The following is a 23,635-nucleotide window of genomic DNA, read 5'->3' as shown; positions in this document are numbered from 1 at the left end:
CATCTCCTGAGACACCCCCCCCCCCCCATGTCGGCGATCGCAGGAAATCACATGTCAATTCAGACATGCGATTTTCTGCTATTTCCGGGCTAATCGGGTCTCTGGTGACCTGATCGCCCGGAAAATAGGGATGATCGGAGCTGTCAGTGACAGCCCTGATCATCCTGAGGGATAGGAGTGAGGTCGCAGTGCTGCGATCTCCTCCTATCCTCCGCCATTAGTCAGCAATGAATGCTGAACAATGGCAGTGGAAGACGGGGGGTTGCCATGGAAACCCCCCCGCTCTGCCCACCCCTGGATGTCGGGCAGAACATTGGAAGAAGATGGCGGCCGGTACCTGAAGAGAAGATGCCGTGGGGACCGCCGATCATCGGTGACAGCAGAGGAGATCAGCGGCGCAGGTAGGGAGGCGACGGTGGGGGGGGATTAAGGTGGCAGTAAATCGATATTTACTGCTGCCCTTCTAGTGGTTGCCAAACTGCAATTCCCAGCATGCCAAGACAGCCAAAGGCTGTCTGGGCATGCTGGGAGTTGTAGTTTTGCAACATCTGGAGGGTCACAGTTTGGAGACCACTATGGTGCCCAAATGGTAGCCCTCCAGATGTTGCAAAACTACAACTCTCAGCATGCCTAGACTGCCCAGGCATGCTGGGAGTTATAGTTCTGTAACATCTGTCCCTTCAGATTTTGCAATTTTCATGCAAATTTTTAAAATTGCTGCTATACTTTTAAGCCCTCTAATTTTTTCAAAAAGTAAAAATATGTCCATTTTATTATTCCAACATAAAGTGGACATATTGTATTTCTGAATAAAAATAACATTTATTTGGAATATCCATTTTCCTTACAAGCAGAGAGTTTAAAAGTTAAAAAATGCTACATTTTCAAAATACTTATGAAATTTGGGGATTTTTCACCAAGAAAGGATGCAAGTAACGACGGAAATTTACCACTAAAATAAAGTAGAATATGTCACGAAAAAACAGTATCAGAATAATCGGTAAAAGCATCTTGGGCTGCTTTCACACTATAAAATTCATTCGTTTTAAAGATCCGTCTGATGTTCTGTCATGAAAACCCTGCAAATCGGCCGTTAGAAAATCCCATTATAGTCTATGTGATTTTTACATTATCCATTTTAATCCGTTATAGTCCGTTATTAATAACGGACGTTATTTTGTGATGGAAGATGGTAACGGGAGAAATAGTTCATGCACTATTTCTTACGTTCATTCTCCAATCACAAAATAACATCCGTTATTAATAACGGACTATAACGGATTAAAATGGATAATGTAAAAATCCCATAGACTATAATGGGATTTTCTAACGGATGTTTAACGGACGATTTTCAGGGTTTTCATGATGGAACATCAGACGGATCTTTAAAACGGATGAATTTTATAGTGAGTATAAAGTGACAGTGGTCAGAATTAAAAAAAAGGGCTCAGTCCTTAAAGGAGAACTCTGGAATATAAAAATTGTCCTCCATACTGCCGGCAGTAAAAAAATAAAGATGTACACATACCTTCCTCCGCTCCCCCGGGGCCTCCGGTAACCGGCTCCGGTCTCCGCCGTGATCCTCTTCCTGGTTGCCGGTGGTCGGAGAGTCATACTGCGCTCAGCCAATCACTGGCCGCAGTGAAGTCCCGACTCGGCCGGCGATAGGCTGAGTGGCAGTGTGATGTTTTCGGCCCCGGCAGCAGGTGCCGGTGGTGTGAGGAATTTTGTGTCCTGAAGCGTTTTCACACTGCCGCTCAGCCTATCACCGGCCGAGTCTGACTTCGCTGCGGCTGGTGATTGGCTGAGTGCAGTATGATTGATCCGACCACCGGCAACCAGGAAGTGGATCGCGGTTACCGGAGGCCCCGGGGGAGCGGAGGAAGGTATGTACATCTTTATTTTTTGGGCGACAATTTTTATACTCTGGAGTTCTCCTTTAAGGTGTAAATGAGCTGCGTCCTTAAGGGGTTAAATCAGGACCAATGTGTAACAGAGCACACTGCAACCAACAGCATCCTGCATATAAGGATCTCTATAAAGGGTCCAGTGTGAGGTCCTAGCCGGTGTTTGCCAACCAGAGTGCCTCCAGCTGTTACAAAACTACAGTCTGGGCATGCTGGGAGCTGTAGTTTTTCAACTGTGGGCAGCACACTGGTTTGCAAACACTGCACTGATCCCTACTAGATGCTGTCACTATTGTCTTTATTTCTATCTGTCTCTATGGTTCCATATGAGATCAGAGGCATAGGATGGCAATGAGGAGACCTGACAACAATGCCATCTGTAGTTAGGAAAAGTGACATCATACAAAGAACCTGCCACCCAAAGCTTCCCTGTTTGATGTCACATGCCCACAACAAAACAATAAAAGGAAGCCCTTCCCGCTCTGTGCCAGGGTCGGATCACCGTGTATAGTGCCCAGCCGTGATTTGCTTGCACAGGGTTCACAGAGCTGATGACTGGCAGCGTCACTAGATAAACCTGAGGGCAACACTGACACCAGAGAGATGCCAGGCTGAACGTCTCCGGTATAGTTATTAGTCAGTGACCACGGACAGAACACAGATCATGTATATCAGATCACTGCCGCCCGGTCACCTGATCCCCGCACTGAATATCGAGGCGCTATCACCTACTCATATATATATATATATATATATATATATATATATATATATATATATATACATATATACACACACATTATAGCGCGTATTAAACTACTTACCGCCCGCAGGAAAGTTACAGCAAACTTCTGCGTCCCAGCGTGTTTACAGTCGCCTAGCAACCGCCCGGCCTGACTGTACCTGTAGGCGTGGTGCAGCTGGAGGGGGCGGGCACTGCGGTGCTTGTGACTAGTGACCGATAACAGTCATGGCCGATAGTAGTGTGGGCTGAGTCTGGGCACATAACACGGGGCAGCCTATGGAATAGGATTCTGTATGCGCTGAATTCTCAGTGTGAGGAGCTATGTCTCCGAGGCCGGTGTGAGGTGGAATTTTGCGACCCGTGCAGATGTGCGACCGCTCCTCCCCCTCAGCTCTCCAAAGGTTTCCGAAACTAGAGCTGGGGGGAGCGGAGGCAGAGCAGAGGACGCAGGTCTGCACTGGAGAAATAAGCCACGCCCTCAAGCCACGCCCCCTCATCTCCCCCTCTCGGAGGACGCAGGTCTGCATGGCAGACAGAAGGCAGAGTTGGGGGATAGAGGAGGTACACGGCTCCTCATCTCCCCTGCCTAATGATTTCTATGTGTGAAGGGGACATACAGCACGGGCTGGGGATAAGGGGGAGGACATACAGCACGGGCTGGGGATAAGGGGGAGGACATACTGCCTGGGGTGGGGAAAAGGGGGGGGGACATACTGCGCGGGCTGAAGATAAGAGGGGGGGGGACATACTGCACGGGCTGGAGATAAGGGGGAGGACATACTGCACGGGCTGGGGATAAGGGGGAGGACATACTGCACGGGCTGGGGATAAGGGGGAGGACATACTGCACGGGCTGGGGATAAGGGGGAGGACATACTGCACGGGCTGGAGATAAGGGGGAGGGGGGACATACTGCACGGGCTGGGGATAAGGGGGAGGACATACTGCACGGGCTGGGGATAAGGGGGAGGACATACTGCCTGGGGTGGGGAAAAGGGGGGGGGACATACTGCACGGGCTGAAGATAAGAGGGGGGGGGGACATACTGCACGGGCTGGAGATAAGGGGGAGGGGAGACATACTGCACGGGCTGGGGATAAGGGGGAGGACATACTGCCTGGGGTGGGGAAAAGGGGGGGGGACATACTGCGCGGGCTGAAGATAAGAGGGGGGGGGACATACTGCACGGGCTGGAGATAAGGGGGAGGGGGGACATACTGCACGGGCTGAAGATAAGGGGGGGACATACTGCACAGGCTGGGGATAAGGGGGAGGGGGGACATACTGCACGGGCTGAAGATAAGGGGGGGACATACTGCACGGGCTGGGGATAAGGGGGAGGGGGGACATACTGCACGGGCTGGGGATAAGGGGGAGGGGGGACATACTGCACGGGCTGGAGATAAGGGGTGGGACATCACATACTGGGGATGATTTCTATATGTGAAGAGGACATACTGCACGGGCTAGGGATAAGGTGGAGGAGGATATACTGCACGGGCTGGGGATAAGGGGGGGAGGATATACTGCACGGGCTCGGGATAAGGGGGGGAAGACATACTGCAAGGTGTGGGGGTGGGGGGACACTGCAAAAGCTGGGGATAAGGGGGCGGGGGGAGTCATACTGCACGGGCTGGGGATAAGGGGGGGACATCACAAACTGGGGATGATTTCTGTGTGTGAAGGGGACATACTGCACTGGCTGGGGATAAGGGGGGTGGGGGGGACATACTGCACGGGCTGGGGATAAGGTTGGTGGGGGGGACATACTGCACGGGATGATTTCTATGTGTGAAGGGGACATGCTGCACGAGCTGGGGATAAGGGGGTGGACATACTGCACGGGCTGGGGATAAGGGGGGGAGGATATACTGCACGGGCTGGGGATGAGGGGGGGAGGATATACTGCACGGGCTGGGGATAAGGGGGGGAGAACATACTGCACAGGGTGAGGGTGGGGGGGGGACATACTGCAAAAGCTGGGGATAAGGGGGCGGGGGGACATACTGCACGGGCTGGGGATAAGGGGGGGACATCACAGACTGGGGATGATTTCTGTGTGTGAAGCAGGGCCGCCATCAGGGAGGTACAACCCATACATCTGTATGGGGCCCGGAGCTTCAGGAGGCCGGACGTCCCTGGACCTTTTTTTTTAATTTTTTTTATTGGCCTGTCAGTGAGTGACTGCCACTGTCACTCACTGACCGCTGGGTGCCCTCAGGACTATGACCGGGCATAAGATACAGGTCAGGGGCTGATTGGAGTAGAGACGTCACGTGCCCCGTGCAGGCACGCACGTGATGTCTACTTCAGTCACCTGACCTGTCCCTGCCTACGTCCTCACGCGATCTCCAGCATCCAGTGACGGGACTAGGAGCAGCAGCCTCACTCCACATCCGATCCCCGGCAGGGTAAGTAAACTGGCACGGGGGGGGGGGCCGGGGGTGTGGAGGGGGGCGTATGGTGGTTAGGGGACTACAAGGGTGATGAGAGGTGCAGGGGAGGGGTGTTATGGGGGTCATAAGAGGTGCAGGGGGTGTTATGGGGGTCATAAGAGGTGCAGGGGTCATAAGAGGTGCTGGGGGTGGTGTTATGGGGGTCATAAGAGGTGCAGGGGGTGGTGTTATGAGAGGTGCAGGCATGTTATGGGGATGATAAAAGGTGCTGGGGGTGATGAGAGGTGCAGGGGGGTTATGGGGGTCATAAGAGGTGCAGGGGGTGTTATGGGGGTCATAAGAGGTGCAGGGGGGTGTTATGGGGGTCATAAGAGATGCAAGGGGGTGTTATGGGGGTCATAAGAGGTGCAGGGGGGTTATGGGGGTCATAAGAGTTGCAGGGGGGTTATGGGGGTCATAAGAGGTGCAGGGGGGTTGTGGGGGTCATAAGAGGTGCAGGGGGGTTGTTGGGGTCATACGAGGTGCAGGGGGGTGTTATGGGGGTCATAAGAGGTGCAGGGGAGTGTTATGGGGGTCATAAGAGGTGCAGGGGGTGTTATGGGGGTCATAAGAGGTGCAGGGGGGTTATGGGGGGTCATAAGAGGTGTAGGGGGGTAATGGGGGCCATAAGAGGTGCAGGGGGGGTAATGGGGGTGATGAGAGGTGCAGGGGGGTAATGGGGGTGATGAGGGGTGCAGGGGGTTATGGGGGTGCTGAGAGGAGCTGGGGGTGATGAGAGGTGCAGGGGGGGTTATGGAGGGGGATGAGAGGTGCAGGGGGGTTATGGGGATGATGAGAGGTGCAGGGGGGTTATGGAGGGTGATGAGGAGAGGTGCCCCCCCCCCCCCCCGCTGGGAGGTGATGAGAGGTGTAGGGGGGGTTATGGGGGTGATAAGAGGTGCAGGGGGGTTATGGGGGTGATGAGAGGTGCAGGGGGGGTTATGGAGGGTGATGAGGAGAGGTGCCCCCCGCACCCCCCCTGGTTATGGTAGTGATGAGGAGAGGTGCTTGGGGGGGGGGGGTTATAGTAGTGATGAGGAGAGGTGCCTGGGGAGGGGGGTTATAGTAGTGATGAGGAGAGGTGCTGGGGGGGGGGTTATAGTAGTGATGAGGAGAGGTGCTGGGGGGGTTATAGTAGTGATGAGGAGAGGTGCTGGGGGGTTATAGTAGTGATGAGGAGAGGTGCTGGGGGGGGTTATAGTAGTGATGAGGAGAGGTGCGGGGGGGGTTATAGTAGTGATGAGGAGAGGTGCGGGGGGGTTATAGTAGTGATGAGGAGAGGTGCGGGGGGGTTAAAGTAGTGATGAGGAGAGGTGCGACGGGGGGTTATAGTAGTGATAAGGAGAGGTGCTGGGGGGGGTTATAGTAGTGATGAGGAGAGGTGCGGGGGGGGTTATAGTAGTGATGAGGAGAGGTGCGGGGGGGTTATAGTAGTGATGAGGAGAGGTGCGGGGGGGTTAAAGTAGTGATGAGAAGAGGTGCGGGGGGGTTACAGTTTCAGTGGATACAGTGTGTCAGTATTATATTTAGTGGATACAGCGTATGGCAGTATTATATTTAGTGGGTACAGTGTGTGGTAGTATTATATTTAGTGGATACAGTGTGTGGCAGCATTATAGTCAGTGGATACAATGTGTGGCAGTATTCTATTTAGTGGGTACAGTGTATGGCAGTATTCTATTCATGGTACAGTGTGTTGCAGTATTATATTCAGGGTACGGTGTGTGGCAGGATTATATTTAGTGGATACAGTGTGTGGCAGTATTATATTCAGGGTACAGTGTGTGGCAGTATTATATTTAGTGGGTACAGTGTGTGGTAGTATTATATTTAGTGGATACAGTGTGTGGCAGCATTATAATCAGTGGATACAATGTGTGGCAGTATTATATTTAGTGGGTACAGTGTATGGCAGTATTCTATTCATGGTACAGTGTGTTGCAGGATTATATTCAGGGTGAGTACGGTGTGTGGCAGGATTATATTTAGTGGATACAGTGTGTGGCAGTATTATATTCAGGGTACAGTGTGTGGCAGGATTATATTTAGTGGGTACAGTGTATAGCAGTATTATAAGAGGTGTAGGGGGGTAATTGGGGCCATAAGAGGTGTAGGGGGGTAATTGGGGCCATAAGAGGTGCAGGGGGGTAATGGGGGTGACGAGAGGTGCATGGGGGTAATGGGGGTGCTGAGAGGAGCTGGGGGGTGATGAGAGGTGCAGGGGGGGGTTATGGAGGGGGGGAGGGGGATGAGAGGTGCAGGGGGGTTATGGGGATGATGAGAGGTGCAGGGGGGTTATGGAGGGTGATGAGGAGAGGTGCCCCCCCCCCCGCTGGGGGGTGATGAGAGGTGTAGGGGGGGTTATGGGGGTGATAAGAGGTGCAGGGGGGTTATGGGGGTGATGAGAGGTGCAGGGGGGTTATGGAGGGTGATGAGGAGAGGTGCCCCCTCCCCGCACCCCCCCTGGTTATAGTAGTGATGAGGAGAGGTGCTTGGGGGGGGGGTTATAGTAGTGATGAGGAGAGGTGCCTGGGGAGGGGGGTTATATTAGTGATGAGGAGAGGTGCTGGGGGGGTTATAGTAGTGATGAGGAGAGGTGCTGGGGGGGTTATAGTAGTGATGAGGAGAGGTGCTGGGGGGTTATAGTAGTGATGAGGAGAGGTGCTGGGGGGTTATAGTAGTGATGAGGAGAGGTGCTGGGGGGGTTATAGTAGTGATGAGAAGAGGTGCGGGGGGTTATAGTAGTAATGAGGAGAGGTGCGGGGGGGGTTATAGTAGTGATGAGGGGAGGTGCAGGGGGGTTAAAGTAGTGATGAGGAGAGGTGCGACGGGGGGTTATAGTAGTGATGAGAAGAGGTGCGGGGGGGTTACAGTTTCAGTGGATACAGTGTGTCAGTATTATATTTAGTGGATACAGCGTATGGCAGTATTATATTCAGGGTACAGTGTGTGGCAGTATTATATTTAGTGGGTACAGTGTGTGGTTGTATTATATTTAGTGGATACAGTGTGTGGCAGCATTATAATCAGTGGATACAATGTGTGGCAGTATTATATTTAGTGGGTACAGTGTATGGCAGTATTCTATTCATGGTACAGTGTGTTGCAGGATTATATTCAGGGTACAGTGTGTGGCAGGATTATATTTAGTGGATACAGTGTGTGGCAGTATTATATTCAGGGTACAGTGTGTGGCAGGATTATATTTAGTGGATACAGTGTATAGCAGTATTATATTCAGAGTACGGTGTGTGGCAGGATTATATTTAGTGGATACAGTGTGTGGCAGTATTATATTCAGGGTACGGTGTGTGGCAGGATTATATTTAGTGGATACAGTGTGTGGCAGTATTATATTCAGGGTACAGTGTGTGGCAGTATTATATTTAGTGGGTACAGTGTGTGGTAGTATTATATTTAGTGGATACAGTGTGTGGCAGCATTATAATCAGTGGATACAATGTGTGGCAGTATTATATTTAGTGGGTACAGTGTATGGCAGTATTCTATTCATGGTACAGTGTGTTGCAGGATTATATTCAGGGTACAGTGTGTGGCAGGATTATATTTAGTGGATACAGTGTGTGGCAGTATTATATTCAGGGTACAGTGTGTGGCAGGATTATATTTAGTGGGTAAAGTGTATAGCAGTATTATATTCAGGATACAGTGTGTGGCAGGATTATATTCAGTGGGTACAGTGTATAGCAGTATTATATTCAGAGTACGGTGTGTGGCAGGATTATATTTAGTGGGTACAGTGTATAGCAGTATTATATTCAGGATACGGTGTGTGGCAGGATTATATTTAGTGGGTACAGTGTATAGCAGTATTATATTCAGGGTACAGTGTGTGGGAGGATTATATTCAGTGGATACAATGTGGGGCAGCATTATATTCAGGGTACAGTGTATAGCAGTATTATATTCAGGGTACAGTGTATGGCAGTATTATATTCAGGGTACAGTGTGGGGCAGTATTTTATTTAGGGTACAGTGTGGGGCAGTATTTTATTTAGGGTACAGTGTAGAGCAGTATTATATTCAGGGTACAATGTGTGGCAGGATTATATTTAGTGGGTACAGTATATAGCAGTATCATTCAGGGTACAGTGTGGGGCAGTATTTTATTTAGGGTACACTTTCTGGCAAGGTTATGATGATTACTGTCTTCATGCAGAGGATGAGGATCTGCTGACAAAGTGAGGAGCCAATGATGTGTGGATGTCAGACTCTGCAGAGAAGATGGAGCTGGAGGAAGACCTGGTCTCTGGATGAGATGAAGAAGAAAAGGTAACAGAGAATATATCACTCAAGTCAGAAGACGTCACTCAGGTCACTGATATCATTGTGTATTCTCCTGACTGCCCCATCAGAGCTGTAGTCACTTGTAAGTTCTGCAGTGATGATGGGTAAAACTGTGTCCAATCTGTGTCTCTCCAGCTGTTACAAAACTACAACTCCCATTGCCAGAGGCTCTCCAGAATGATGGGAGTCTTAGCTTTCCAACAGCTGGAGAACCACTTCAACCGAGGTGATCGGTGGGGGTCTCAGCAGTTGGACCTCCACCAAAAAAATGGCCCTGGGGGGGCAGGGAGTTGGGTAGGGAGCCCTGAGGTAATTTTTTGCATCGGGGCCCTGTGGTTTCTAGCTACACCTATGGGGGTAACTATTAACAGAGGGGCCTACCACAACTATGGGGTCAAGGCATTGAGGTGTGTGAGGGGCCCCGAAATTTCTGATGGTAGCCCTGGTGTGAAGGGGACATACTGCACGGGCTCGGGATAAGGTGGGTGGGGGGGACATACTGCACAGGATGATTTCTACGTGTGAAGGGGACATGCTGTACGAGCTGGGGATAAGGGGAAGGACATACTGCACGGGCTGGGGAAAAGGGGGGGGGAGGATATACTGCACGGGCTGGGGATAAGGGGGGGGAGAACATACTGCACGGGGTGGGGGGGACATACTGCAGGAGCTGGGGATAAGGGGGCGGGGGGACATCACAGACTGGGGATGATTTCTGTGTGTGAAGGGGACATACTGCACGGGCTGGAGATAAGGGGGGTGGGGGGGACATAAGGTGGGTGGGGGGATATACTGCACGGGATGATTTCTATGTGTGAAGGGGACATGCTGCACGAACTGGGGATAAGGGGGAGGACATACTGCATGGGCTGGGGATAAGGGGGGGACATCACAGACTGGATGATTTCTATGTGTGAAGGGGGACATACTGCTCAGGCTGGGGATAGGGGGGGACATCACAGACTGGATGATTTCTATGTGTGAAGGGGACATACTGCATGAGCTGGGGATAAGGGGGGGACATCACAGACTGGGGATGATTTCTATGTGTGAAGGAGGACATACTGCACGGGCTGGGGATTAGGGGGAACATCACAGACTGGGGATGATTTCTATGTGCGGTATCCCGGTACCATATCCTATCTGGTACCTTTTATTGTGGGTCCCCATAGCCAGAGTCCCTAGGACGTCGGGGTCCCAATTGTCTAGTTCACCCCTAGTCACCTCTCATCCAGTTGGTAATTGTCCAGTAACCACTTAGGATTTGGATGTATAGGATTGTATAAATGTAAATAAATAGTTAATTACCTGGCCGTGGCGTAGCAGGACCTGTGGGTCATGTGGTCAGGTGAACTCTGGTATTTCTGCTTGAGGACCTTTGGAGGTCCCTGTGATGTAGTCAATCCCATTACACTGTGTAACAGTGAGTGACAGATGTTCGGACCAATCAGATTAGCCCCGCCCCCTGCCTATATAAGGAAGCGGCGGCCATGTTCTCACTCTCTTGTTCCTGTGCAAGCAAGCAAGAAGCATCTGCGCTGCTGAGATCAGTGAGTCTAGGCCTGAACCTTGCGGCAACGGCCGATAACTTCTAATTTCTGAGTGTATCAATCCCCATGCACTCTGCAGGATCACCGGACCTTATCTGTCCCCTAAATCCGGACGGATCTGCAATAACTACCCTAAATTCAGAGACTTTTAATATCATTCAAGGTCCGCAACAATTGTCAGTCATTGAGATAAATAGAGACTGTTTGCCTGAGACTGTCATTGTTCATTGGATGTACTGCAAGTACTTAAAGGGGTACTCCGGCGAAAACCTTTTTTCTTTTAAATCAACTGGTGGCAGAAAGTTAAACATATTTGTAAATTACTTCTATTAAAAATCTTAATCCTTCCAGTACTTATTAGCTGCTGAATGCTACAGAGGAAATTCCTTTCTTTTTGGAACACTGATGACATCACGAACATAGTGCTCTCTGCTGACATCTCTGTCCATTTTAGCAACCATGCATAGCAGATGTATGCTAAGGGCAGCATGGTGGCTCAGTGGTTAGCACTGCTGCCTTGCAGTGCTGGGGACTTGGGTTCAAATCCCACTAAGGACAACAATACATAAAGCGTTATTATTATTATTATTATAATAACGTCAGCAGAGAGAACTGTGGTCGTGATGTCATCAGAGAGCATTCCAAAAAGAAAAGAATTTCCTCAGTAGTATTCAGCAGCTAATAAGTACAGGAAGGATTAAGATTTTTTAATAGAAGTAATTTACAAATATGTTTAACTTTCTGCCACCAGTTGATTTAAAAGAAAAAAGCTTTTCACCGGAGTACCCCTTTAAGTAAAGTTTGTTCAAGTTCAAGTACCTTGTGGACCTTCAGTCATTTTATTACATGCACCTATCGTTTCTGGGAAGGGCAGCGATAGGCCGGAGAATTACCTCAGCATACAAGCCCTCAGCCTGGCGTCACGAACGATAGGGTTAACATTACCCCTTATCTACTACAACATCCCAACTACCCTACACCCCCCAAGGCTTACCACATATGTGTGAAGGGGGACATATTGCATGGGCTGGGGATAAGGGGGGACATCACAGACTGGATGATTTCTATGTGTGAAGGGGGGACATACTGCATGGGCTGGGGATAAGGGGGGGGGGCATACTGCACAGGCTGGGGATAAGGAGGGGACATCACAGACTGTGGATTATTTCTATGTGTGAAGGGGGACATATTGCACAGGCTGGGGATAAGGGGGGGCACACTGCACGGGCTGGGGATAAGGGGGGACATCACAGACTGGGGATGATTTCTATGTGTGAAGGGGGACATACTGCATGGGTTGGGGATAAGGGGGGCACACTGCAGGGACTGGGGATAAGGGGTGGGGGGGGGAAAACAGACTTTGGATGATTTCTATGTGTGAAGGGGAGGGGGGGGCAGGACTCCTGAATGACACGTGCTGGGAGTTGTAGTCCCTGTTATGTGTGTGTGTGCTAGTATTTCCCAACCAGGGAATGCTGGGAGCTGTAGTTCTGGAACACCTTGAGGCACCCTAGTAGGGAAACACTGGTGTATGCCCTGTAGAGGTGTGGTGAACTACAACCCCCAGGAGACTACTGAGAGACAATAGAGGTGTTGGTGAACTACAACCCCCAGGAGACTACAGAGGCAGCTGCTGGTGTAATACCACAGACTGAAAACTCCTGAAGGACACATGCTGGGAGTTGTAGTCCCTTTTGTGTGTGTATGCCAGTGTTTCCCAACCAGGGCTGAGTTATATTAGTGTGCTGTGTATAATGCAGGTTTCCTTGGGCTGTAAGGGGAAGGATGGACTGCACGGGCTGGTTTCTGCTTTTTCATGAGGTGTTCATTAGCCTCATAAAAAGGACATAGAAATGCATGGGGGTTGTACAGGACATGAACATCACTGTATGAACCCTGTGCATTTCTATGTCAGCATTCATACAGGGACGTAGAAAGGCACAGGGTTCATACAGGGACATAGAAATGCATGGGGTCCATACAGGAAAGCAGAAATGCACGGGGTCCATACAGGGAAGCAGAAATGCACAGGGTCCATACAGGGAAGCAGAAATGCACGGGGTCCATACAGGGAAGCAGAAATGCACAGGGTTCTTACAGGGACGTAGAAATGCACGGGATCCATACAGGGAAGCAGAAATGCACGGGGTCCATACAGTGAAGCAGAAATGCACAATTTTCATACAGGGACGTAGAAATGCATGGGGTCCATACAGGGAAGCAGAAATGCACGGGGTCCATACAGGGAAGCAGAAATCCACAGGGTTCATACAGGGACATAGAAATGCACAGGGTTCATACAGGGAAGCAGAAATGCATGGTGTTCATACAGGGAAACAGAAATGCACGAGGTTCATACAGGGACGTAGAAATGCACGGGGTTCATAAAGGGAAACAGAAATGCACGGGGTCCATACAGGGAAGCAGAAAGCCACAGGGTTCATACAGGGACATATAAATGCACAGGGTTCATACAGGGAAGCAGAAATGCACAAGGTTCATACAGGAACGTAGAAATGCACGGGGTTCATAAAGGGAAACAGAAATGCACAGGGTCCATACAGGGAAGCAGAGATGCACGGGGTTCATACAGGGAAGCAGAGATGCACTGGGTTCATACAAGGAAGCAGAGATGCACAGGGTTCGTACAGGGAAGCAGAAATGCACGGGGTTCATACAGGGAAGCAGAAATGCACGGGGTTCATACAGGGAAGCAGAAATGCACAGGGTTCATACAGGGAAGCAGAAATGCACAGGGTGCATACAGGGAAGCAGAAATGCACGGGGTTCATACAGGGAAGCAGAAATGCACAAGGTTCATACAGGGAAGCAGAGATGGACGGGGTTCATACAGGGAAGCAGAAATGCACGAGGTTCATACAAGGAAGCAGAAATGCACAGGGTTCATACAGGGAAGCAGAAATGCACAGGGTTCATACAGGGAAGCAGAAATGCACGGGGTTCATACCGGGAAGCAGAAATGCACGGGGTTCATACCGGGAAGCAGAAATGCACGAGGTTCATACAAGGAAGCAGAAATGCACAGGGTTCATACAGGGGAGCAGAAATGCACGGGGTTCATACAGGGAAGCAGAAATGCACGGGGTTCATACAGGGGAGCAGAAATGCACAAGGTTCATACAGGGAAGCAGAGATGGACGGGGTTCATACAGGGAAGCAGAAATGCACAGGGTTCATACAGGGAAGCAGAGATGCACGGGGTTCATACAGGGAAGCAGAAATGCACGGGGTTCATACAGGGAAGCAGAAATGCATGAGGTTCATACAGGGAAGCAGAAATGCACAGGGTTTATACAGGGAAGCAGAAATGCACGGGGTTCATAGAGGGAAGCAGAAATGCACGGGCTTCATACAGGGAAGCAGAAATTCACTGGGTTCATACAGGGAAGCAGAAATTCACAGGGTTCATACAGGGAAGCAGAGATGCACAGGATTTTTACAGAGGCCTTCATGTCAGCATTCATTGCACAGCAGCTTTGAGAGAAAATCATGTCAGGAGGGAAGTACAGGAGAAATAACACTGTAGCATGTAAATCTTCATCCAGAGGAAATTGAGAAGGAGAGGAAAACAGATTTTGGTGGCGTTTTCGTTCATCACTGGTAACCGGGCGGTGAATGGAATGGGATGCCTGCTGAGATCGTTCAGCAGGCATCCCGTGCCAATGCCTGGGGGGCTCCTGAGCGCCCCCCCCCCCCCCCATGTTGGTCAATTGAGACCGGAGCTTTGCGGCGATTCCAGGTCATATGGGTCTCCGGTGAGCCGGTAGACAGCTTCGATCACCCTGAAGTGATAGGAGTGAGGTGGCAGGGGTGCCACCCCTCCTATCTCTGCTATTGGTCGGTCCGAAGCGATCGGGGAGGTGGCGCGAGGGTTAAAGTTCAGTTCCTCTGCTCTGCCCACCCACGGTAGTCCAGGCAGAGCAGGAAACTGTGATGTGAGCGGCGGCGGAGGTCCCTTACTGATTGCGGGTGGTGATCCTGCTCTAGGTGTGGCGGGCGGCGATCGTGCTGTTGATAGGAGGCAGGAGGGGAGTAGTTGCCTAGCAACAACTGGAGAGCCCTGTGCAGTGGTCTCTAAATTGTGGCCATCCAGGTCTTGCATAAATACAACTCCCAGCATGTACGAACAGCAAATGGCTGTCTGGGCATGCTGAGAGTTGTATTTGTGTGCCTCCAGCTGTTCCATATCTACAAACCTTATAAGGGCGAATGCCAATTTGCCCCATGCCAGAAGGAAAAATTCCTTCCCGACTCCAAATATGGCAATCAGAATAAATTCATGGATCAATGTTCTTGGGACTTTTTGGAGATAATTACAACCAGGGCCTGGAATGTCCCTGTGTTGCCAATGCATCAGAAAAGCGCTGTTCATAGCTAGTGTTGAGTTGTATATTCCAAATGCTAATTTTTACCGCGAATATTGGCACTTCGCGATTTCGTGAATATTTAGAATATAGCGATATATATTTGTAATGACGAATTTTTGTTTGTTTTTTTATTCACAGTACACATCACAACAATGATGTGTACTGTGTAAAAAAAAGTGATCATCCCTTCCTGCTTCCAGTTTGTGGTCCAAAGAAGGCTCCAATATTATTTACTGTGTGAGTCGGTGTGGAGCGCGAATATTTCGTATATGCGAATATGCAAATATTCGCGAATATCGGCACTTTCAGAGGACACTGATCCCTCCCTTCTTTTAGGTGAAAGATATAATCACGCATACGCACTATGCGAATTTCATTATGAATTTTCGCATGGAAAAAAAAGAGAACGAACATAGGACGGATTATCGTTCATATATTTGCGAAATATCGCAAATTCGAATATGGCCCCTGCCGCTCATCACTATTCTTAGCCATGGTCCAAGCTCATGTACATCACCAACACATTGGAAAAGAACAAAAGCACTGTACAACGCCGCATATGGCATGTACAAAGCGCAGTTAATTTGGGGAAAGATAATCATAGGGTAAATCATAAATGTAATATTCCAAAGACGTATGATACATCTTGAAGCATTCTTAGATGCAGAGGCCTGGTTTTTCAGAACAGGTGTCACACTGGAAAATGGTGTCCTTTCTTATCCCTTTTTTAGAACAGACTCGGCATCTTCTTTGGGATCGTCCCTTTTTTCCAGTGTGGGGGACCTCCCCTGGAAAATGTTGCCCTTCAGTTTCAGAGGTACTTGGGCCTGCTTTTTCCTGGTCGCCAAAGATCAGGGCCTTGATCACTACCTCCTGGAACTGAAAGAATGTTCCTGTGTTGCCAGTGCTTCGAAATAGTACAAAAGCGCTGTACAATGCCGTCTGGACCATGTACACTGCTACTTTTTTGTACCATACACTGGTTTTGTGCGTGGCGCTATATGGTCTAAAGGACTTGATCAAAGAGATCAACTCCTCCCATATACTGATTGTAGCCCAGGATACAATCAGGTTTGAGAACTGGTGTTGCGGTACCTCGTACAGTGACAGGGGTGCTGCCGTTACCGTGAATGGTGGTCAGCATAAGAACATCCCTCTTGTCCTTATACCTAACCAGCAACATATTGTCACTAGTAAGGGCCCTATTTTCACCCCTATGGATTGGAGTTTTTATAGGATGTTTTGGAAGGCCTCTCAGATTTTTCCGCACAGTGCCACAAGCGGCAGTGGCTCTGGCGGAAAGGGACTTGAAGAGAGGGATGCTTGTATAAAAGTTATCCACATAGAGGTTCCCACGCAATTTTCCCACTAACTCCCAGGATGGGGGGGGGGGAATTCTGGGGGTTCAATGCGGGAATTCTTTCCTTCATACACCCGAAACCTGTAAGTGTACCCTGAGGTACTCTCACAGAGTTTGTATACTTTCACACCATATCTTGCCCTTTTACTGGGAATGTACAGGCGGAAATGAAGCCTTCCTTTTAAACTATACAATGCAGGAATATGGGTGCACTACTGTGGTAGATGTATACAATGACATTGGCTATCCCTCAACACTGATGTTAAAATTGAGACATTCGCCAGTATATCCTTATATGAAGGACATACCAGAGCCCGCACACCAACGCCAAGGTTTCTCAAATGGCACGGGACCTAGCGCTAAATCTAACTGTGCGTGATAAGCAAAACAGGGGCCAGTCCTCCCAGGTACCCTCCAGCGTGGCTAAACACATACAATGGGAGGAGGGAGGCAAGCTGCAAGCCCCACCTAAGTTGGCTAATATAGGTGCATGGCCTCACAGGTGCATGGCCTTCATGCTGCCTGGAAAATGTTCCAGGCGCATTACATATGGAGTTTACACACCTCCAAGTATAAAATGTAAACAACAACAAAAAACGTAGTCTTTTAAACTAATAAGGGACTCGTCAATGGCAATATATTTTTGGGGGACATAGGCCTCTGCAAATTTAGTGGTAAAATTATCTATGACCAGTCATATTTTGAAAAGGTGGTCCTAGGTGGGATCATCTCTAGGCGGACATGTTGCATTATCTGCATAATGCAAATATTTCCGGATAGTCAAAGCGATCCCTTTTCATGGCCATATGGTAAAGTGGGGTGTTGTAAAGAACATCCCTACTCCAGTTTTACTGAATGCTTGGTTTGTTGACTAGGCCCATATGCAGCACAGGGCCCCAAAATGTCCTCATCTCGGCTGCATTGATGGGGGTCCATCTCTCAGGCCTAGCCAAAAAACATCCAGGGTTCTGGGTCAAAAAGTTTTGGGCGTAAAAATTTGTTTGCATCATCATCAAATTGACAAAGTCCTCACTGAAAAAAAAAACGTAAAAAAAAAGGGTATTTTAATGAGGCCTGTGGTGTCAATTTGGATCCCTGGGTCCATAATTTTGTGGAACTGGGGTCCAGACGGGGTCATCTATAAGGGGGACAGGGTTACTAGTATAGGGGACAGGAAAATTGGTACTGGGAAGAGGGCGCTAGTTTGGGGGGCCTCTACTGGCATTGCCCTGTGGCGCCGCCTTTTAGGGGACTCACTGGATGATGAGGGGGAAGAGGAAGAAAGAAGGAAAGAGGGGTCTTCCTCTTCTCCTTTACTGGCGGATTCGGTGTCAGGCAATAAAGGCAGATTCCTCCTCCACCGAATATACCCTTTGAGACATTGTCAGTTTAAATTTTTTTCTTGGGGGGGGGGGGAGGGGGATATGTAGGTGTCTAAGGGTGTGTGTGTTTTGCTTGCAGTAACAGTAAAAAAAATGCTGATTGCTGATCAGTGAAGTGCTTCACTGATCAGCACTCAGTTCTGGCAAGATGCACAGAGTAGTAAAAGAAAATCCAAAAACCGCAAACGAAAAAAAACCCTTACACCCCAAAAAAGATAACAGCAGCCATCCTGGCCCGATCACCGCGTCCGGAGACGCGGTGATCACGGAACGCAGCACCCTAAATGTACAGCGATGTGCGCGAAGTGTCACTTAGGAGGGCCGTACATTTATGGTGCTCATCCTTAAGGGGTTAAAAGTAGGGTGCAGTTTACTGCAACTTCATGTAATTTTAATGGTATGGTAAACAAAGTGTAGCACGGATGCCACATTACCTCCCCAAATAATGAGGTAATCTATCTTAGATAAAATGCAGGGCTTAAAGGGGTACTCCTGTGAATTCACTTGCGATTTGCGGCGATCGCCGACATGGGGGGGTCTGATGAACCCCCTGGGCATTTGCGCGGGGTGACTGCTGATCAAATTTTTTTGCGCGTACGCCATTGACCGTGCGGTTTAATTAACAATATATTTTTATAATTCGGACATTTTACGCATGCGGCGATACCACATATGTTTATTTTTATTTACACAGTTTTTATTTTTAAATGGGAAAATGGGGGTGATTCAATCTTTTATTAGGGAAGGGGTTAAAGGGGTACTCCCGTGGAAAACTTTTTTTTAAAATCAACTGGTGCCAGAAAGTGAAACAGATTAGTAAATGACTTCTATTAAAACAATCTTAAAGGGTAGCTTCCACCATCCTATTTTTTTTTCTGTCCCTGCCTATTGCCAATCTGTCCCTAACACCCTCCCTGCTTTTAATTTTTATTTTTACTATATTAAAAATGCTTTTTGTCTGCCTGGCAGTGTGCTCACTACCAGGCAGACTTCCCCAGCAGGCACCACGTCACTGATGCCTGCTGGGGGGGACTTCCGCCCTTAATTCATCTACACAGGGTGCCTCCAGCTGTTTCATCACTACAACTCCCAGCTTGCCCTGACATCTATTGGCTGTCAGGGCATGCTGGGAGTTGTAGTATTGAAACAGCTGGAGGCACCCTGTGTAGATAAACTATTAGTTACATGCGGCGCTAGCCCGTCCCCTCCGTCTCCCTCCCCCCCCGCGCCATACCCCGTTCCCTCCATCACAACCCCCCCCCCAATTACACTTACTGCAGAGTCCGGCAGCTGGCGTGCAGGGACAGCGGCGGCGACGAGGCGGAGGCGGCGGAGGCGATGTGCGGGAGGAGTGGTCTCCCAGCCAGTGGCCGGGGAGCCAATGCGCTCGCTCCCTGCTTGTCTGATTGACAGGCAGGGAGCGAGCGCAGGCTGAATGAAAAAGGACCGATGCCCGGCCGCATCGGTCCTTTTTCAGGCATGACGTCACGCCAGGCTGCAGCCGGCCACTACGAGGGAGACCCCTAGTGGCCGGTTTTCAAATGTAAATTAAACAATTTTAATTAAAAATAATAATAAAAGTATATTAGAGATATGTTGTAGTACATAAGTACTACAACATATCAAAAAATAAAGTTGGTGACAGTGCCCATTTAATCCTTTCAGTACTTATTAGCTGATGAGTACTACAGAGGAAATTATTTTCTTTTTGGAACACAGAGCTCTCTGCTGACATCATGACCACAGTGCTCTCTGCTGACATCTCTGTCCATTTTAGGAACTATCCATAGCATAATATGTTTGCTATGGGGATTTTCTTCCACTCTGGACAGTTCTTAAAATGGACAGAGATGTCAGCAGAGAGCAATGTGCTCATGATGTCAGCAGAGAGCTCTGTGTTCCAAAAAGATAACCATTTCCTCTGTAGTATTCAGCATCTAATAAGTACTAGAAGGATTAAGATTTTATAATAGAAGTAATTTACAAATCTGTTTAATTTTCTGGCACCAGTTGATTTAAAAAAAAAAATTGCCACCGGAGTAACCCTTTAAGTAAATTCCCCCTTTGCAGTATGTTAAACCGCTTACCGCCCCATGCCGTATATTCATGCCATGGGTCTGGTTTATGAGAAGGGAACATGCTGGGAGCCTTGCCTGCACCAAACACAGCAGGTGCCGACTGCTATCTGCAGCTAACACCTTCTGGTAATGACTGACATCAGAGATCACTCAGAAGCTGGACATTTAACCCCTTAAGGACTCAGCGTTTTTCCGTTTTTGCATTTTCATTTTTTCCTCATCATCTTCTAAAAAACGCTTTCAATTTTGCACCTAAAAATCCATATTATGGCTTATTTTTTGCGCCACCAATTCTACTTTGCAGTGAAATTTGACATTTTACCAAAAATTCCACAGCATAACGGAAAAAAAATTCATTGTGCGACAAAATTGAAGAAAAAATTTCCTCATTTTGTAACTTTTGGGGGCTTTCGTTTCTATGCTGTGCATTTTTTGGTAAAAATTACACCTTATCTTTATTTTGTAGGTCCATACAGTTAAAATGATACCCAACTTATATAGGTTTGATTTTGTCGCACTTCTGAAAAAAATCATAACTACGTGCAGGAAAATTTATACTTTTAAAATTGTCATCTTCTGACCCCTATAACTTTTTTATATTTCCGCGTACGGGACAGTATGAGGGCTCATTTTTTGCGCCGTGTTCTGAAGTTTTTATCGTTGTTATTTTTGCAATGATCAGACTTTTTCATCGCTTTTTATTAATTTGTTTATGATATAAAAAGTGACCAAAAATACGCTACTTTGGACTTTGGAATTTTTATTCGCGTACGCCATTGACCGTGCGGTTTAACCTCTTAAGGACCCAGGACGTACGGGGACGTCCCCGCACCCTGGGCCTTAAGGACCCAGGACGTCCCCGTACGTCCTGGCGTTTTCCGGTCTCTGCCGCTCGCCGGGCAGAGATCGGAAGCGGATGCCTGCTGAAATCCTTCAGCAGGCATCCAGGGCAAACGCCGAGGGGGGCCATGTAGGCCCCCCATGTCGGCGATCGCCGCAAATCGCAAGGGAAATCGCCCTTGCGATCTGCGGCGATACCGGGCTGATCGGGTCTCTGGGACCCGACCGCCCGGTAATTTCGCATGATCCCGGCTGTCACAGACAGCCAGGACCATGCTAACGTATAGGAGCGAGGTGGCAAGCCTGCCACCTCCTCCGATCCCCCTGCGATCTGTCGGTTAGTTAACCGACCAATCGCAGGAGGGGGGGCGGTTACTTCCTCCCGTCCTGCCCGGCCCCTGAAAGTCCGGAGAGGACGGGAGGAAGACCGGAGGACGCGGCGGGGGACGGGGGAGTGCTGGGGACCGGCCCCGGTACTTACCTCGTCCCTGAAGACCCGGATCCCGGCGAGGAAGATGGCGACAGGTGAGTGGATCTTCAGCCGCGGTCGGGCCCTTTACAGCAATGCACGTCGCCGTAAAGCGACATGCATTGCTGTAATAGGACCCTGTAAACTACAACTCCCAGCATGCCCAGACAGCCCTTGGCGTCTGGGCATGCTGGGAGTTGCAGTTTTGCAACATCTGGAGGTCCACAGTTTTTGGACCACTGTGCCCTTCCAGATGTTGCAAAACTACACATCCTCAGCAGGCCCTTACTGTCCAGGCATGCTGGGAGTTGTAGTTCTGTAACATCTGGCCCTTCAGATGTTGCAGAACTACAACTCCCAGCATGCCTGGACAGTTTTGGCATACTGGGAGTTGTAGTTTAGCAACATCTGGAAGGGCACAGATTGGGAACCACTGTATTAGTGGTCTGCAAACTAGTCCTCCAGATGTTGCAAAACTACAACTCCAAGCATGCTGGGAGTTGTAGTTCGGCAACATCTGGCTCTAAAGATGTTGCCGAACTACTACTCCCAGCATGCCTGAGAATGTTTGGGAGTTGTGGTTTTGCAACAGCTGGAGGCACACTGGTTGGGAAACATTGTTTCCTAACTCAGTGTTTCCCAACCCGTGTGCCTCCAGCTGTTGCAAAACCACAACTCCCAAACATTCTAAGGCATGCTGGGAGTAGTAGTTTTGCAACAGCTGGAGGTCCCCCCCCTGTGAATGTACAGGATACACTCACATGGGCAGGCGGCTTACAGTGAGTATCGGGCTGCAAGTTTGCAATGCAGCAAATTTTGCGCGGCAGCTCAAACTCGCTGTAACCCCCCCGCCCGTGCGACTGTACCCTAAAAACACTACACTACACTAACACAAAATAAAATAAAAAGTAAAAAACACTACATATCCACATACCCCTACACAGCCCCCCTCCCTCCCCAATAAAAATGAAAAACACCTGGTACGCCACTCTTTCCAAAATGGAGCCTCCAGCTGTTGCAAAACAACAACTCCCAGTATTGCCGGACAGCCGTTGACTGTCCAGGCATGCTGGGAGTTTTGCAACAGCTGGAGGCACCCTGTTTGGGAATCACTGGCGTAGAATACCCCTATGTCCACCCCTATGCAAATCCCTAATTCAGGCCTCAAATGCGCATGGCGCTCTCACCTCGGAGCCCTGTCGTATTTCAAGGCAACAGTTTAGGGTCACATATGGGGTATCGCCGTACTCGGGAGAAATTGACTAACAAATCTTGGGGGGCTTTTTCTCCTTTCACCCCTTATGAAAAGGTGAAGTTGGGGTCTACACCAGCATGTTAGTGTAAAAAAAATAAACTTTTTACACTAACATGCTGGTGTTGCCCTATACTTTTCATTTTGACAAGAGGTAAAGGGGAAAAAAGCCCCCCAAAATTTGTAACGCAATTTCTCCCGAGTACGGAGATACCCCATATGTGGGCACAAACTGCTCTGGGGGCGCACAACAAGGCCCAGAAGGGAGAGTGCGCCATGTACATTTGAGGGGATTTGCACAGGGGTGGCTGATTGTTACAGCGGTTTTGACAAATGCAAAAAAAAAAAAACCCCACATGTGACCCCATTTCGGAAACTACACCCCTCACGGAATGTAATGAGGGGTGCAGTGAGAATTTACCCCCCACAGGTGTCTGACGGATCTTTGGAACAGTGGGCTGTGCAAATAAAAAATGTTGTACAGCCCACTGTTCCAAAGATATGACAGACACCAGTGGGGGGTAAATGCTCACTTTACGCCTTCTTACGTTCCTCAAGGGGTCTAGTTTCCAAAATGGTATGCCATGTGGGGGTTATTTTGCTGTCCTGGCACCATAGGGGCTTCCTAAATGCGACATGCCCCCCGAGCAAAATTTGCTCTCAAAAAGCGAAATATGACTCCTTCTCTTCTGAGCATTGTAGTTCGCCCGTAGTGCACTTCAGGTCAACTTTTGGGGTACCTCCATACTTAGAAGAGATGTGGTTACAAATTTTGGGGGGTATTTTCTGCTATTAACCCTTGCAAAAATGTGAAATTTGGGGGGGAAACACACCTTTTAGTGATTTTTTTTTATTTTTTTTTTTACGTATGCAAAAGTCGTGAAACCCCTGTGGGGTATTAAGGCTCACTTTATTTCTTGT

At 49.0% G+C, this 23,635-nt stretch overlaps 1 protein-coding gene and 1 long non-coding RNA gene across 5 annotated transcripts in view; one reads left to right on the top strand and one right to left on the bottom strand.

The window, feature by feature from the left end:
- DNAH6 (dynein axonemal heavy chain 6) overlaps window positions 1–23,635 on the bottom strand; it is a 400,640-nt gene that overhangs the window by 316,051 nt on the left and 60,954 nt on the right. For 2 of the 4 annotated variants that reach the window (XM_056568815.1, XM_056568810.1), the window contains exon 1: window positions 2,732–3,129. The exons of the other annotated variants lie outside the window; for them this stretch is intronic. The gene's annotated coding sequence lies outside the window, so the exon portion shown is untranslated. Of the gene's footprint in view, window positions 1–2,731; window positions 3,130–23,635 lie in introns of those variants that run through there. 4 annotated transcript variants of the gene reach the window in all.
- Window positions 4,710–23,635, top strand: part of LOC130364881 (uncharacterized) — a 62,028-nt gene continuing 43,102 nt past the window's right edge. The window contains exons 1-2 of the long non-coding RNA XR_008891895.1: window positions 4,710–5,063; window positions 9,268–9,380. This is a non-coding gene — a long non-coding RNA (uncharacterized LOC130364881). The remainder of the gene's footprint in view (window positions 5,064–9,267; window positions 9,381–23,635) is intronic.

Source organism: Hyla sarda, chromosome 1, assembly GCF_029499605.1.
Source record: "Hyla sarda isolate aHylSar1 chromosome 1, aHylSar1.hap1, whole genome shotgun sequence".
Classification (NCBI taxonomy): domain Eukaryota; kingdom Metazoa; phylum Chordata; class Amphibia; order Anura; family Hylidae; genus Hyla; species Hyla sarda.
This window is presented reverse-complemented; position numbering and strand designations above follow the sequence as displayed.